Raw genomic sequence first — 17,378 nt, 5'->3', positions numbered from 1 at the left:
GAAACTGAAAAATAGAAAGAAACAATGGTGAGGGTCCAATTGTAATAGGCGGGTGGCCACCAATATCCATCTTCATCAATTATAGGTTATATTATTTTGTTAATAATAGATGGATGTATGCACGTGATTGATTGTAGGGTGGTGTTGATCTACAGGGAAGGAAACATTTACCACTTCCATCTTGAGCTCCTTCATCTCCTCTTTCCACCTTCAAATTTTGTCCCAAAACTCTGTTTCATAAGTCATTTTTCTTATTATACTATGAGGACTCATCCTAGTGCAAGATAGACCTCTGAGAGGTCCTGAGATTGGATAGGGACTCAACCCAACCTCCCTTAATTTTCTTCAACCTCCATCCACCTCTCCATACCCGAAAAACGTCATTTTCACCCTCAAAAATGACTTAGAATCCCTCCTGTAGCATTACAGGCCCTCCTATAGTAATACAGGACCTCTGGTAGTATCCACCTATAGCAAGGCCGTAGCGCAACTTTCCTACATCAATTTTTATCACCACTTCAACTTTGACTCAATAAATATGAATAATGACTCTGAGTTGTGATTTGATGATCATGGAAAGCTCCTAGGCCACTCCAACCATTCCTTTTCTTCACTGCAAAATAAAGTAGAATTAGTTTTTTTATCACAAGTATGATGCAAGTAGGCTACTGATTTTCAAGCAAGTGTGAGCTACGTAGAGGATACATGCAATTATTATTGGTGTTTTTGTTAATTATGAAAGATAAAATATATTTCTGAGTTAGTTACTATGGGTTCTCCGATAACTAACTCAGAAGATATGAACCACAGATGTCTAAAATCCAAAATATCTTTCTTTCTGCAAGTAGATTTTGTATTTTGATGGATGTGTAAGATAAAATAGCTTTCTTCATGCAAGTAGATTAGCCCTTATATTTTTAGGAATTGATGGCATTTCCACTTTCATAGCTAGAAGTAGTTTTCAATTGTACCTTCATATCCAAGCTTTCATTTCAATTCAATAAGAGAAATGTTCTCTGAGCACTTTTGATCTAATGTCATAACTAAGGGTGGCATGAGTGGAATCTAATCTACTGTGCATATAGCACTGTCACCTCTAAGCTTGTATGAACCCTGGGTTGATAATTTGAGTTTAGGAGCTCTTAGGAGTTGTAAAATTCTTGGTGCAATACCAAGGCTCACCACTTTTGGCACCATTGTTGCGGAGGTGTCTAAGTAGATGTTGTTTCTGCTTGAGCATTGTTTTCTGTTTTCCATACATTTTTCAAGAAAGTTAAAAAAAAATCAAAAACAATATTTCTTTCATGCCTCGTAGGAGTAGGGATAATCAAGGAAAATTCTTACCAAAAACCCCCACACCCTCAAATATTCAACCTTTACTCTTCTTCGATGACTGTGAGATTCCCTCTCTGACTACAAGGGAGTTAGAAGACCCTCTAGGTGAGGAACCTGAAATTTTTGAAGAACCTATTATGGAAGAAGAAGAACCCACTTCACCTAGCCAAACTATGGCTAAAAATAGGGACAATGAGGTTTTCCCTATCAGAGAGACCAATGGAGAGGCTACAATGAAGAACATAAGCCATTCTTCCCTTCCACACTTCTATGGCTTAACCTACGAGGATCCTGACACCTTCATGTTTGAATTTGTTGTTCTTTGTAGGACCTATGACTATGCCTCTGATGAGCAGAATCTAAAGTTGTTCATCTTTGCCCTTAAGCATGTAACCTTGTGCTAGTTTATGGGTTTGCATGGGGGCAACATCACTACTTGGCCCAAATGCAACGGGCCTTCAATATTAAGTACATGGACTACTGTAGGTCCAAAGAAACCAAGGAGGAAATCTTTAGGATGACTCTTGGACATGATGAATCCCTAGAAGACTATGAGTAGAGATTTCAACTCATTTATAGGAGGGCCAATTGTACCCTTGATCTTGAGTCACCCAAGCTAGTTCTCTTCAAGGGATCATGGAGGATCGAGGGGTCTGATGAAGATATCTATCAGTTATCCTATGATGACATCAAAATAGTGTTCAAGAATCACTCTAGGGCTTCTAGGAAGAAGGTTAGGGCTAGTTAAGGATTCATTAATTCCTCTCCCTCCACAACCTCCATCAAGAATGAGATAGGTAACATGTTGGATGATTTCAAGAGTGAAATGTTGCATACCTTTTCATTGCAAATGGATACCATTCAAACCAAAGGAAGTTGGAGGAAGCAGATAGGGCACTAGCTATTTTTTGCCCCAGATGCACCAAAATACATCCTAGGAATGAATTCCCATTGAATGTCATAGAAGTCTTCCTAGTCTATGAAGAAAATCATGCAACAAAGAAATGCCCATCTTTTCCAAGACTAAAAGTTGTACATCAAGAGGCATAAAGTGGGTCAAAGAAACTTTGTTCCATTAATCAAAGAAGGCCTCAAGGACCTTAGTCATATCAACAAGGCATAGAGGTGCACACTTCTCTTATTATAATCCAAATCAGAATTCACCTTTGCAGCCTTGGTACTCTTCCACTCATCCATCCTATTGCACACCTCCTTCTTGGCTTTATTCTCCTCCATATCCTTCTCAACCTGTCAACCATCATTTCAGCCATATCCACCCCAGTATTCTCAACAGGGATCCCCATCAGAAGGGTGGAGGCCTTAAGTCAACCATCCTCTTGCTTTACTACCTCCACCCCAATATCAAGAACAACTCACTCATCCTACTCCACCTAAGAAAGCTCAAATTCCTACTCAACCCAATCTAAACCCAAACAACAAGCAAGCACAATAGGTCTACAATGCAGAGACATCCTATCATTCTTATGTAATGGAAATCCAGGAGATTAACCTTTGGTCTGGGATAACACTTCTAGATAACCACCCACCTTCTCTGCCTGAAGAGCTTGAACAAGAGAAGGAAGAGAGTGTTACTCAAGTCATTCCACCTCATTTTCCTGAGAGGTTGATCCACCCTAGCCAGCACACCCCAGAAGAGGTTGAACTTCTAGGAGAATTGAAGAATTTGTGTGATAAGATACCCCTTCTCCAAGTCATTAAATATGTTCCCATCTATAATAATCTCATCAAGGAGAAATGTTTCACAAATCCTGGGAGAAGAAAAAGAGACACCCCCACCATAAAAGTTTTTGGGAAAATATATGATTTGATACTTGGGAGGGTGATCTTCTCAAAATATCTAGACCCTAGAAATTTAGTAGTAGATGTGCACATTGATGGAATTATACTCCCTAATACCCTAATTGATCTTGGGGATATAATCAATGTGATGACTAAGGAAACCATGCTAAATCTAAATCTCCAAGGGGCTTTGAGGAAGACCACCACAGTGCTGCAGCTTGCAGATAGATCCACAGTAGTTCCTGAGGGAGTTGTTGAATATGTTATGGTCTCCTTTGACTCTTGGGAGTATCCTACTAATTTCCTAGTTCTCCAACCAAAAACAAAGTCTAATGGCTATCCTCTCATCTTAGGAAGATTGTGGTTAGCCAAAGTTCATGCTTACATTAGTTATAGGGCTAGGAACATGACCATTAAGAATGGAAATCTATCGAAATAGTTGGTATTGTATCCTCCTGCTCAACCTTCTATACAACATGATTTACCCTTATGGTTAGAAGAGGAGGAAGAATATGAATTGTATCACACCACCCCCCGACCAATTTTCACTCTAGATACTATTACAAGAGGGGGGCAACCTGATGAAGATGACCTCATTGACCATATCCTTCAGAACCAACCTCCCACTCCCATACCAATTAATGAGTTGATGAAAGAATATAGGTGTAATCCTTGGAATAACGTATTCCCTATTGACTCAAGTCCAAAAAATGTCAATATTTTATAGTTTGTCCCATCCAAAACCTTAAATATCAACCATTCTCTCTCTACTAAACACAAAGAACAATTGTGCAATGTGTTGAGGCAACACCTAGATTTGTTTTCTTGGGATTATAAGGAAATGAAAGGAGTTCATCCCTCGGTTTGTACTCATAATATTTACATCAAAGAGGGATGAAAACCTATGTGTAAACCCTAAAGACGGATGAACCCAACTCTTAAGGACATTGTGAAAGAAGAAATGCAAAAGATACTGGATGCAGGGTTCATATAACCCATTTCAGATAGTGAGTGGGTGTCACCTCTTGTTTTAGTTCCGAAGAAGAATGGGAAGTTAAGAATTTGTGGTGATTACCGGGAACTTAGCAAGGCTTCAAATAAGGACATTTTTCCTTTTCCCTTCATTGACCAAGTCCTAGATGGCCTTCTAGGGAAGAAATTATTCTCCATCCTAAACGGATTTAGTGGATACAACCAAATATAGATCAGCCCTAAAGACCAAGATAAGACCACATTGACATGTCCTTGGGGTACCTTTGCTTATAGAGTTCTTCCATTTGGTTTGTGCAATGCCCCTTCTACATTCTAGAGGGATTTTTTTATTATTTTTGTTGAACTCGTACATGACTCTATTTAAATATGCATGGATGATTTCACTCCTTATGGATGTGACTTCCATGAAGCTCTATCCAATTTGTGCAAGGTATTGAATAAATGCATTGAAATGAATCTCTCTCTAAGCCATGAGAAATGTGAGTTCTTGATGAATGAGGGGATTTTCCTTTGTCGTTCCATCCAAAGAAGCAATATAGGTTGACCCAAACAAAATTGCCATCATCAAAAGGGTCCCTACCCCTCAAAAGCAGAGAGATGCTAGGAGTTTCTTGGGAGTAGATGGCTATTATAATAGATTCATCAAAGAATTTAGTAAAGTGGCTTCACCTTTGTTTTGGTTATTGGCCAAGGATTCATATTTTTGTTGGACCAACAATTGTCAAGAGGCCCTTGAAGTGTTGAAAGAAAAATGGAACACTATATCAATCCTAAGGGGTCCCAAATGGCCATATCCATACCAATGCATTAGATAAAGTTGTGGTGGGAGCCTTGGGACAAGTAGAGGATAATTTTCCTTATTCTATCTATTTAATTAGTAAGAATTTGTCTAAATCTGAGTTGAATTACACTGTCATTGAAAAATAACTCTTAGTTGTAGTACATTCTTTAAACAGATTCTGGCACTATATCACTGGGTACCAAACTTTTGTTCTGACTAATCATGAACCCATTAAATATTTGATGAAAAAGCCTACTCTCAATGCTAGGATACCTATATGGTTGTTATCATTACAATAATTTGATTTGACTATTATTGAAAAACTAGGGAAAGAAAATGTGGTTGCATATTTTTTGTCTAGGTTAACCTTGCCTACAGGTAATGATGAGATGGTGGATGATCAACTGCTAGATGAACACCTCTTTTCCATCTCATTGCTTTCTCCTTGTTTTGATGACATTCAACTACTTTGTTGTTGGGAGGTTCCTCCTAATCTATCTTTTCTTTGCTAAAGAAAGAGTCGAACCTTCTAATTCATTAAAACAGAAAACAAATTACATAAAATAAAACAGTCCCAAAAGGAACTGTGGGCCAAAGAAGTAACTATCTGCTTAAATCCTAGGGCACTGAGCTAAAGGCTAAAAAACTGAGCCAAGGTCCTGCCAACAAAATTACAAGACCCTTGAAATACAAACAAAACCGAGACCGTTCAATCCCCCCTCGGAGATCTGACGGACGAGGCTCAAATCGAGGTGGAAACAAGTAAACACTTTAATATTAGAATTGGACCCGATGAGGAAATAGGGACCATTCTAAAAGGATATCAAGTCCGAATGGGGGGATAACCCTCGAGGATGTAATTCGCTCAAAATCCACCGATTCCCACCATGAAGCGAAACAAGCATGGAAGATAATCCTTTGCATACTTTTTCTTAACCATCAATACTCCTCTCCAGATCCAACAACGGAGGATGATATCGCAAGACCTAAAAGCATGGTGATTTACCATGCGATAAACAACCTGGATCCACCAACATGCTCGCTTATTCTTGACTGTAGATTAATCTTGCTTGATCCAACGGCTATGGATCATATCTCACAAACTCAAAGCACCAAGAATTATCGCGTGACGAGGGTGATATTCCGTCCCATCCTTTGGCCACATTTTGCTTGGTAAGTGGAATCTCTCCCAACTCTGAAATACCACTTCCTGATTGAAGGGCATGTGATAAACCATAAACCACCCCGAGAGTGGTATTACCACCACAGAAAGAAATACGGGGGTTTTAAGTCTACCGAGAAAGCCTAGACTTTGGCCCCTCGCACCATCCCGTCTCCTCAGGTGCATGAACCATTGTAAGATGAAAATCCATCCGTCGAGCCGTCCATCCGAGAAACAGTATCTGCCGAGCAACTTCCACCTGAAACTTCTGTGTTTGTACTTACTAGGGTTGAGGAGGCCAACAGTGACTTGCATTCCAAAAATGACCTCACTTCAGAAATAACAACTCATAATGAATCCAAGTCAACTAGACCCCGTCTCTATGACTCTATTTCGAAACACCATTCTGTCCTCATCCACCTGATCATGAAAATGTGCCTTTAATCTATTCTGAGGTATCTCTTGCAAACTTAGTGTGACCCTGCTTTTGGTGCAAAGCACCCCTTGATTGGCCAGAATGTCCGCCAATTTATTTGCCATCCTTCGCACATGGGTAAAACTCACTGTACAAAAGTATAGGAGGTGAAGCTGAATTTGTTGAAAGACCTGGAGAAACCTCTAGTGTTTTGAAACTTTTTTCGGCTCTGAGTCACAACTGATTCTCTTGACCGAGTTAATGATTAACTCAGAATCAGCTTCGACTATTATATTCTGGATATTATCCTTCTTCAGGATTTCTAAACATTGCTCAAGAGCCATTATTTCACCATATTGTTATTGGCTCTTCCTAAATGGCTATGGAAAATGAAAAGGATACAGCCTTTTTCATCCCTTAACACCCCTCCAAAGCCAGCAATACCTGGGTTGCCTTTTGAAGCCCCATCAATGTTGTATTTCAAAAAACCCTAAGGGAGAGGATGTCAGTAATCCTGCTTAGTATCCAGTTTCAGTACCTTCCTATCCAAGCTCTGTGGTATAAGCCCCTGCATACCCAACTGAAGAAGTATCTATATTTCAGTTTCTGAAGGTGGATTCTTTGGGGAATTTCGCATAATAGTACCTACCGTCTCTTTAAGTTGTCTTAAGATCTGCTCAAAAATACGTTGGGAGGAAATTTTTTCATTTTTGAAGAGTCTGTTGTTCCTTTCTTTCCAAACATTTCATATTATGAAGCTTGGCATTAAAGCCCAAGCTAAGCCAAGAAATTCATAATCAGAGAAGTTTCGTCTCTAGTTATTTAGGGTATTGATAATGCTTCCTTTGTCCCTGTCTGTCTGTTGGAAAATAGTGGCAAAAGTATCCCACAACCTGGAGGTGAAAATGCAATTATTGAGAAGGTGCTCCATTATTTCCTCTTGGGCTTCACAGAGCTGGCATCTAGAAGGACCCAGAACACCCCTCTTCCGCATGTTTTCACAAGTCAGAATTTTTTTATGATGAACCAGCCACATGAAGAGTTTGATCTTCATCCATCCTTGATGCCTCCATAGGTTTGCCAAACCTTGTCCGGTACATTGGATTCCATCTCAAGGAGTATGCATTTTTCCTCCTTAAGATTGAAGGTGCCTTCATTATTGTTGCCCCATCTAAGTTGGTCATGCCCCCCTGTCACTAAAATTTTCCTTTGGTCCAACATTTTCAGAAGTGCCTCAGCTTTTTCTTTCAAGGGGCTATCATCCCTGTAATCTATATTCTTCTAGGTTCTCCATTTTCCTTCACTATTGGTTTGATCCCAAAAATCTTTTACCCTAAATAACCCTTTGGTATCTGTTTCTTTCTTGAGGTCCAGAAATTCCTCTCTTAATAGTGTAGGTTCTTGTTGCCATTTATCCTCCCAAAACAAAGCAAGATCTCCCTCTCTGATTTCCTAGAAGCTATTTTTTTGTACTAAGCCTCTATTCTCCCAGGCCTTATTCCAGATGTGTGAGCCCTTTATGATGCCAGACATCCTTATGTGATCATTATCTTGCCAAGTTCTGGCATATTTTTCTTTCCAGATACTAGCCCACTAAGCCTTTGGGTCATTCACCCAACGCCACCATAATTTTTCCCCTAAAACTTTGCTTAGTACTTTTGGATCATCTAATCCAAGACCCCCATGGTTTTTAGGTTTGAAAATCTTATCCTAGGCTACCAAGGCCCATTTCTTTCTCTCATCCCCCTTACCCCAAAGAAATTCTCTTTGAATTGTTCTAAATTGTTGTAAAACTCCTTTTGGAGTTGGAAGGGCTAATAGCATTAAGAAAGGGATTGATTGAAGAACAACTTTTGTAAGAACTAGCCGACCAGCCAAGTTTAAAGATCTAATAGTCCATTTCCTGATTTTATCCTGCATCTTGTCAATCACCGGCTCCCAAATGCTCTTGTGCAAAGGTTTATCAGTTAGAGGAACTCCCAAATATATGGAAGGAACGACATCCCTTTGAAAGACCAGAATTCCGGAGATATTTCTCTGAATATCAATATTGATATTAAAGAAAAAAATCTTAGATTTGGAGAGATTAACTTCCATACCTGTATCCATGGCAAAGTCACATAGGATTTGTTTATACACTAGTGCTTCTTTGACCGTGGTGATTCCCTGCAGCATAGTATCATCAACAAATTGTTGATGGGTCAAAGCCTGTCTAGTCTCAGAAAGTTGGAGACCCTTGATACTACCAACTTCTTTTGCATGCTTGATAGACCGACCAAGTCCTTCCATCATGAGGATGAAGAGAAAGGGAGAGATCAAATCTCCGTGTATGAGGCCTCTTGAAGGAGTAAAAGTCTTGGAAGGAGGACCATTGACCAGAATTGAAAAGCTAGAAGAAGTTACCAAGGCCATGACCCACCTTACCCAGTTATGATCAAACCCAAAGGCTATAAGGACCTTCCTGATATAGGTCCAATTCAACTTATTGTAAGCTTTAGCTAGGTCCAATTGCATAATCATTCCAGCCTTCCTATTGCTTGACAATGAGTGCACCACCTCATGCGCTTAAATGATGTTATTGAGAATTTGTTTACCCTCTACATAACTAGACTGCTACATAGAAACTAGAGTAGGAAGAAATGGTTTGAGTCTATTGGCAACAACCTTGGATATTATCTTGTAAACCACATTGCACAAAGCTATGGGTCTAAACCTGTCTGGAGTCTCAGCATTGTCTTGTTTGGGGAGTGTTATACTCCTATACCAATAGGTGTCATATTTCATGATTGACTTGATGAGCTCTGTAATATGTTCATCCCTTTCCTTGTTGCAAAGGTTTTCCATATTATCAAAAAATCCAAAAATATAAAAAATGCAAAGAGGGTATGCCCTAAAAGAAAAATCAAAGGGTAAAAAAAGAATAAAATGGTCAAAAAAGTGAAAGAAATGAGCCCCAAACAAAAATAGACCAGGAAAGTGTGCAAGTCCAAAATGCCACTACTTTTTATTTTCTGTAATAAGCATTGTGTGCAGCTTGTTAATTTATGCGACAATTGATGAATGGCCAAACAGCTTAATCTTGGCTGGTTCATATTTGAATTTCCTATTTTAGAGATAGAGAATAAAATCTAACCAAACTATTTAATCTTGGCAGATAAGTAGATAGGTAGAGTAAATAAAAAGGAGCTCAATAGTTAAATATGAGCCCTTGGATGTAATAAGTGCAAACTTAGGTAGGCTTATCATGAAAAGAAAAGGAAAGTTGAAAAGGGTTTTCCAGTCTAAGTGCACCCAAATAAAAGAAGAAAAAATGCTAGGCCAAAGTAGGCAGGGTAGGTAGATGGTGTTGCAGAATGATACTTGTGATAGATTATGTCTCTAAATGTGTTAATATTTATCTCTATCACAAGTGCAAGGCAGACATTATACTTGGTGCAGCTCAAGCGAGGCAAGGTTACATAACTAACTACCCTTCACACTTTTTCCTAGTCATTCACTAACTCCCCCAAAAGTATTAAGATTTGTGCTTAATATCACTCATAAACCACTCATTCCATTTCATAAATATTGCCTAAGTAAAACCCTATTTTACTTAGGAAAATGGCCACCTTTCTCATATAAACCCCCATTTTCCCCTTCAAAGCCTATGTTTAAATATATATGCAAAAGGTTTTAACTTAGCGTTCAATTCATTTTCATATTAATTTTTAACATTTATTATATGTAAATCCCTTACAATATACCCTTCCCCGTATTATGTATAAAAGCTCGATATTTAATATATTCTCACCCCTGGTTGAAATATAACCGTAAATGTCGTTTAACGGTATTAAAAGATTTTTCTGAAGTCTATTAATAACTGTCCCCCGCTGCATGATAACGTGATTAATTAACCATCTGGGTTAATTAACAAGCAACCCTGACCATCAAAATTCACCCCGATACGATTAAATCAGTTATAGTTACGCCGGGCCTGCATGCATTAAACCCCCGCTATGTCCTCTGCCCATCTACCATTTGATCATATCATTCTCATCCGACGGTGGAAAACGATATCGCAACCCCCCTTACCACCTTCTGCTTATGTCATCTGCCCTCTGCTGACGTCATACGCCCTCTGCTGACGTCATCCACCCAATTAAATGAAAAAGGCCCGCCAACTTTCATTTTTTTCAAATAAATGAATAAAAGCCAATTTTTGTTGTAAATGCTCTCCACCCCACACACTCATACAAACAATGACCTGCTCTAGTTTCTCAACCACCACCTGACCAGAAAGACTACAATGACGAGCTCACAACCACGCAACCTGCATTGTACGGTCTTCATCTTTAACACAGGTACCATTTAAACTTTCTCAACAATCAGCTATTGGCACATCCCTTGCTCGAACTTCTCAGCAATCTTCAGGAGTAGAACAACCTACAATATCCCAACCACAGAGGGGGTTGTTTACTAGATTGAGAAATTTATCATATAGCAATGAGCAGGGGTCAAAACAGGTCAAAGAGTATCAGAGCAGTTAAAGAATATCAGTAAGAACAGGGCAGCTAGCACAAAGTTACCGAAGAAGATAGCTACCAGCCAAATTATAGGGCCTGCCTCCAGCACATTCAACAAAAACAAGACGAGCACAACATCAGTTTATCTTTTCCCTATTTTCAAGGCTAGCTATTTCTATTTACTTATGAAACTATTTTTAGTCATCCTAGATATTATCTCACTCTGTTACGAGATATTTGTTGTATAATTTTCTAAATAAATACCCCCTCCATTGGAGTATTGAGGGGTGGATTCCTAGACTTTGCTATAATATTGATTATTTGGAATAAAGAGTTGTTGGAATCAACTGTTGCATGGCCTACTGGATGAAGAATTGAAGCAGAGTACTTGTCATAGATTTCCTAAATCAACCACTGGATCAATAAGTCCTCTATATCTTGTGTTTTGAAGTTTTCTTAGTTTATTATATCATCTGTGTTTCACAATTTGAATGATAAAGAAAGGATTAATTTCAGAATATGTTTGATTGCACTCTGTTTTCAGTCATTATTGTTCTCTATGTTTTTCTTCAGAATTAGGGTAAGCAGTGAAACCTTAATTGCTCCTGTTTCCTAATTCTTTCATGTTGATTATTTGCTAAAGAATACTTAACTGCTCCTTATCAGTAATCATCCAATTTCCCTCTTTAAATAGGTTGAAGGATTCTCAACTACCCTTCACCCCATTTGAGCCCATGCCATTTGTTTCAAGTCTTTATTTGTTCCCTGTTTGACTACCTTGCTCTATGAAACCATCCTCTGTTAAGAAACCCAATCTAGAAAGCCATCTTCTTTGACTCCAGTAGCCCAATGGACTAAACTACTCTGTCTTACCTCTCTGCTCTATTGAATCTCACCACCCAAACTCAAACAAAACTCCTAAACTTCATAACTAGCCTAATACCTTTAAAAATAAAGCTAAAACATAAAGAGAGAGCCCTCTCTGGATACAGATTGGCTAGATTCTGTATCTAAAAGATTTTTCTATGGTTACCTCGGCCTCCTTTCCCTTTCTTACAACTTTTGGGAAAACCTAAGTGATAACATCAATAGTGACTCTGTTGGGGAACTGAATAATTTGTTTGTTACTACTATTTTCTGTATAAGCTACAGACGGAGCCTGAAGTTAGCCAGGCAGCCTTTGAAATGCTTTTTCTTTGCAATTGCGGAAGTAAATGAATGCTACTTCAGTCTATCTCCAGTCTAGCTTATAGATTGGACAGTTGGTTTCAAATACTTGATCAGTTCCTCTTTTCAAATAAGCCTTTAAGAAAGTTCAAAACTCCCACATCTATAACCCCTTAAAGAGACTGTTAAAGTTGTACTGTCAAATATATTTCAAGAAAAAACCAAAAACACACCTAGAAACTTGGCTTCAGAAGGGATTCATTACACTAGATTGAATCCAGATCCAAATCCCCCACCTGTGTTTGAAAATCCTAATCTGATTCCTAGGATTCTTAGAAGACAAGAGAGCCAAGAAAATTATGCTAGTCCTCGGCCTCTATACAGATCAAGATCCCATCTTGTGAGGTGGATCTACCCTAAGGATGAACCTTTTGATGAGTATTTTGAAAACTCTTTATTTGAGACCTTTTCAGAATCTAGGTTAACCCACATTGTTCAAAATCCAATATTCATTGAAAATTTGCAGATTGAAGTTGTTACTTCATATCTTGATAGACATTTGCAGAACTCCATTCAATCTGAGATTACCTCTGAAAGAACACCAAACCTTTCTATGATTACTGCAGCTTCTCCGAGTTCACCATCAGCACCTCAGACTTCCCTACCTCCAACCACCCTTTCCACTTCTCCATCCACAACACACATTCCCATTGTTATCCCTTCTCCTCCAGTTGTCACATCTATTTCTGAAACCATGGAAAACCAATGTACTCCCCTGCACTTACCTGCCAATCCAGGGGCTATGCCCCAAGACTATCAAAGTAAAATCAATTCTTTTAAAGGTACTGGCACTTACACAGCTCAACAACATACCAAGAAAATGACCAACTATTTCGAAATATATGAGGTTGATGTTGATGATGTTAGAATGAAAGTATTTGTGCAAAGTTTAACTAGAGATGTTAGAACCTGGTTTAGAGCCCTCCCTGCAAATAGTATCAATGACCCACAAGCTCTTTATTAGACCTTCTTGAACAGATGGGAAAAGAAGGAAGATACTCTCCACATTTTATAAGAATATGAAAACCTAAGAAGAGGCACACAAGAAACTTTCCAAGATTATTGTACCAAATTCTAATGTCTACAATGCTATTCCTCAAAATCTCAGACCTCCTCCAGATTTGGCCTTGATCAAATTCCCTGATGCATTTGATTCTGATATGGCATACCAACTTAGGGAAAGAGCTCCTCAAAACTTAGAAGAGATGAAGAGTATAGCTGTCAGCATTGAGGCCACCCTGATTTCTAAACGATATAGAGCCAGAGCTGAAAGGAGGACACCTTTCAAAGAAAAACCTTCTACCTTTGAACAGAAATTAGATGCTATTATTAAAGGAATGGATAGACTTGGAGATAGAGTAGAAACAATTGAGAGAAAATCCCCTTGGGATGGTTAACCAAGCAATACTGGGAGAAATCCAAATTTCAGGAAGAACCAAAATCCTAACACTGGAAAGACAGGGCCTGACCAAAATATTAGGCCCCCATTTCAAGAAAATTATGCTGACGCCTCAACTTCTGATGAACCAACAGAGGACACTCAAATTAATTTGATGGGACTCAACAATGAACAACAAGTCTTCTTGACCCAAGAGGATCAAGAAGCTCACATTCTTAAACAATTCCAAACCCAGTCAGGTGAATCATTTGAATTTAGGGAGGGATATGATACAACCATTTATGAAGTCCACAAATAATACAATCTGAGGAGAAAAAGAAGAGATGTCCCTGAAACCAGTAAACAGAAAGATACCAAGCAACCTAACAAATGTAAGATCAGTGTCCCCCTGTACATATTCTTTCTAGAATAGGTCCTAACCCTAATAACCCAATTGTTGAAGATGTCACAGATAATCAACCACCTAACAAACAACCTTCCACTTCTATTCCTTCTAAAGGAAACGTAGAGGAGCTTCTAGAACTTGATTTGGAAACAACTTTAGCCCATAATCCCAATCCTGAAGAGGAGAGAAACAAAGAAAATCCAGCTGTCAGAAATACAAGAACTCAGACCGAAAAACCTTTTAATCTTGAGACAGAAGTAGGCAAACTAAATATAGCTATTCCATTATCAGAATTAGCTAAACATGATGTCTACAAAAGTCAAATCAGCAGAGCACTCAAAATTTCTGTGAACGAAGATTCATTAAATGTTTTTGATGACTAGCCTGAGTTGATATTTGGCCTTGAGTAAATGGAAAAACAATAGATGGAGAAGTTCCTCCTTTCTATGTAAGTTTAAACATACATGATAAAATACATCATAATGCCATGTTTGATTCTAGTGCTTCTCATAACTTGATGCCTAAATCTGTAATGGGGAGACTAGACCTTGACATCACCAGGCCATATAAAGACCTTTTCTCTTTTGATTCAAGTCAGGTGAGATGTTTAGGTTTAATCAAAGACTTATGTGTATCACTAGTCCAATATCCTGCCAAAACCATCCTAATGGACATAGTAGTAGCTGATATTCCACCAACGTATGGCATGTTATTGTCTAGATCTTGGGGTGCAAAGCTTCAATGATCTCTACAGTTAGACATGTCTTACACTACTATTTAAGTGTTTGGTCAACCCAAGAGACTATACAAAGAAACCTTAATGAAGTATGTAGTAAGTAGTCAAGAGAAACCTCAAAATTTCCCTATCTACTCAGTACATTCAGATATGGATTCTTTTATCCTTTACAATGTTGAAATTGATCCCCCAAATGAAAGAAAGTTTCAGCAGATAAAACAGAAGAAATAGCAAATGAAAAGTCTAGTGTTCGAATACAAGAAATTTCTGAAAATCATGAAACATCAGATAAACCAGAAGAAACTAAAAAACCAGATCTCCCTATTAAACAGATCCCTGAAACTCCAGATACTAATTATGAACATGAAATCCTTTGGTACTTAGAATTTGATGGTTCTATGAACAAATCAGGAGCAGGAGCAGGATTCTGGGTGCATAATCTTGAAAACAATCATGCTGAAGGCCATGCCTACAGATTAAACTTTATATGGACTAATAATATGGCTGAATATGAAGCTCTATTGCTAGGTCTTAAACTGGTCAAGAAATTGGGAGCAACTAGAGTGTCAGTCCTAGGAGATTCTGATTTAATCATTCAACAGATAAAATGGAAGTTCTTAACAAATGATCCCAGATTAAGAGAGTACAGAGGAACAACTATAGAGATCCTCAATACATTTCTAGAAACTCAACTTGCCAAAATCCCAAGAAAACATAACTTGCAAGCTCATAGCCTGGCAACATTTTCTAGCACCTGTAAATTACCATTTGAACCAAATCATCAATTCACAACTGAGATTAGACACAGGCTAGCCATACCTGATAATGTAAAGAACTGGAAAGTGTTTGACAGTGATAATCAGATCAACAATTTTTTAACCCTAGAAGAAGAATTTTCTAGCACTAACATGGATGTAGATATAGTTAGTGAGTTTGATCCAACAAATCAGATAGAAACAGACATTTCAGTAGAAAATGCAACTCAAATGCTTCATCCAAGGAAATTTACCCAAAAGGAAATACAGGATCTTAAAGAAATAGACATTGATGAGATTATTGAAGGAGAATTTGAAGTTATCAATTTGAGAAACAATCATTTGCCCAAAGGATAAACTCATTTGGAAGATCTCTTTGATTTCAATGATATTCCAAACAAACCCAAGATGGAACCTCTGAAAGCAGACATTGAAGACTATAACATAGGAACTGAAGAAAAACCAAAAATGGTAAAATTATCCAAATCTTTGTCCCTTAATCAAAAACTTAAGTATGTTGAACTAATCAAAGAATTCCAGGATGTTTTTCCCTGGAGCTATAAAGACCTAAAGTCTTATGACACCTCTGTAATTAAACATACAATACCCCTCAAGGAAAATCAAAACCCATTCAAACAAAAGCTCAGAAGAATTAACCATGTACTGCATCCTTTAATTGAAAAAGAAATCAAACGAATGTATGATGCAGGGATAATTGCTCCAATTAGATTTTTAGAGTGGGTGTCTAATTTAGTGCCTACCAAAAAGAAAATAGGAGAAATCAGATTATGTGTTGACTTAAGAAATGTAAACAAGGTTTCTTTGAAAGACAATTACCCTTTACCTAAGATGGATCATATTTTACAAAGGGTAGTAGGTGCTTCCAGGATTTCGCTTTTGGACAGGTTTTCAGGTTATAATCAGATTCTAGTTCATCCTGATGACCAGGAAAAGACTGCATTTACAACACCATGGGGTACATTCAAATATGTTAAAATGCCATTCGGACTTAAGAATGCAGGGGAAACCTTTCAACGAGCAATGGACATAGCTTTTGCAAAATAAATTCACGATTTTCTGGTTATATATCTAGATGACCTCACTGTATTTTCGAATCAAATCAGCAACATTTAGATAATCTCAAACAAGTGTTTTTAAAATGCAGAAAGTATGGTATTTCATTAAATCCTAAAAATTCTTTGTTTGGTCTAGAAGAAGGCAAACTGTTAGGCCATATTATCTCCAAAGATGGCATTAGAATTGATCCTACTAGAATAGAAGCTATTCTGCAAATACCCCACCCCAGAAATGTCAAAGAACTTCAAGCTTTCCCAGGAAAGATTAACATTTTAAGAAGATTCATATCTAATTTGGCTGAATTAAGTAGATTGCTGAACAATATGTTAAAAAAGGATTCAAAGGTTAAATGGATAGGAGAAGCCAAACAAGCATTTGAAGAAATTAAAATGGCTTTGACCAGAACACCAGTCCTCACAAGTCCGAAGTTTGATAGAGACTTCATAATTTTTTCATTTGCATTAGAACACACTATACCAGCTGTTTTACTGTAAAAAGATGATCAAGGGTGTGAAAAACCCATAGCCTTTTTCAGTAAAGCACTCAGAGATGCCCCTCTAAATTACAAAATCATGGAAAAACAGGCTTTTGCACTGGTGAAAGCTATTAAAGACTTCAGAGTCTATATATTGTACTCCCATGTAATAGCTTATGTACCAAATTTTGTTGTCAAAGACATCCTGACTCAGGATGGAATTCAAGGCAAATGAGGTAAATGGATAGCTAATATATTGGAGTATGATATTGAAATAAAACCTACAAAGCTTATAAAAGGACAGGGATTGGCTAAACTCATGACTGAAACAAACTT

The sequence above is a fragment of the Pinus tabuliformis genome, chromosome 8 (assembly GCF_031772625.1).
Source record: "Pinus tabuliformis cultivar Carrire ecotype Pingquan chromosome 8, CPIR1, whole genome shotgun sequence".
Taxonomy (NCBI): domain Eukaryota; kingdom Viridiplantae; phylum Streptophyta; class Pinopsida; order Pinales; family Pinaceae; genus Pinus; species Pinus tabuliformis.
Note: the sequence above shows the minus strand (reverse complement) of the source record.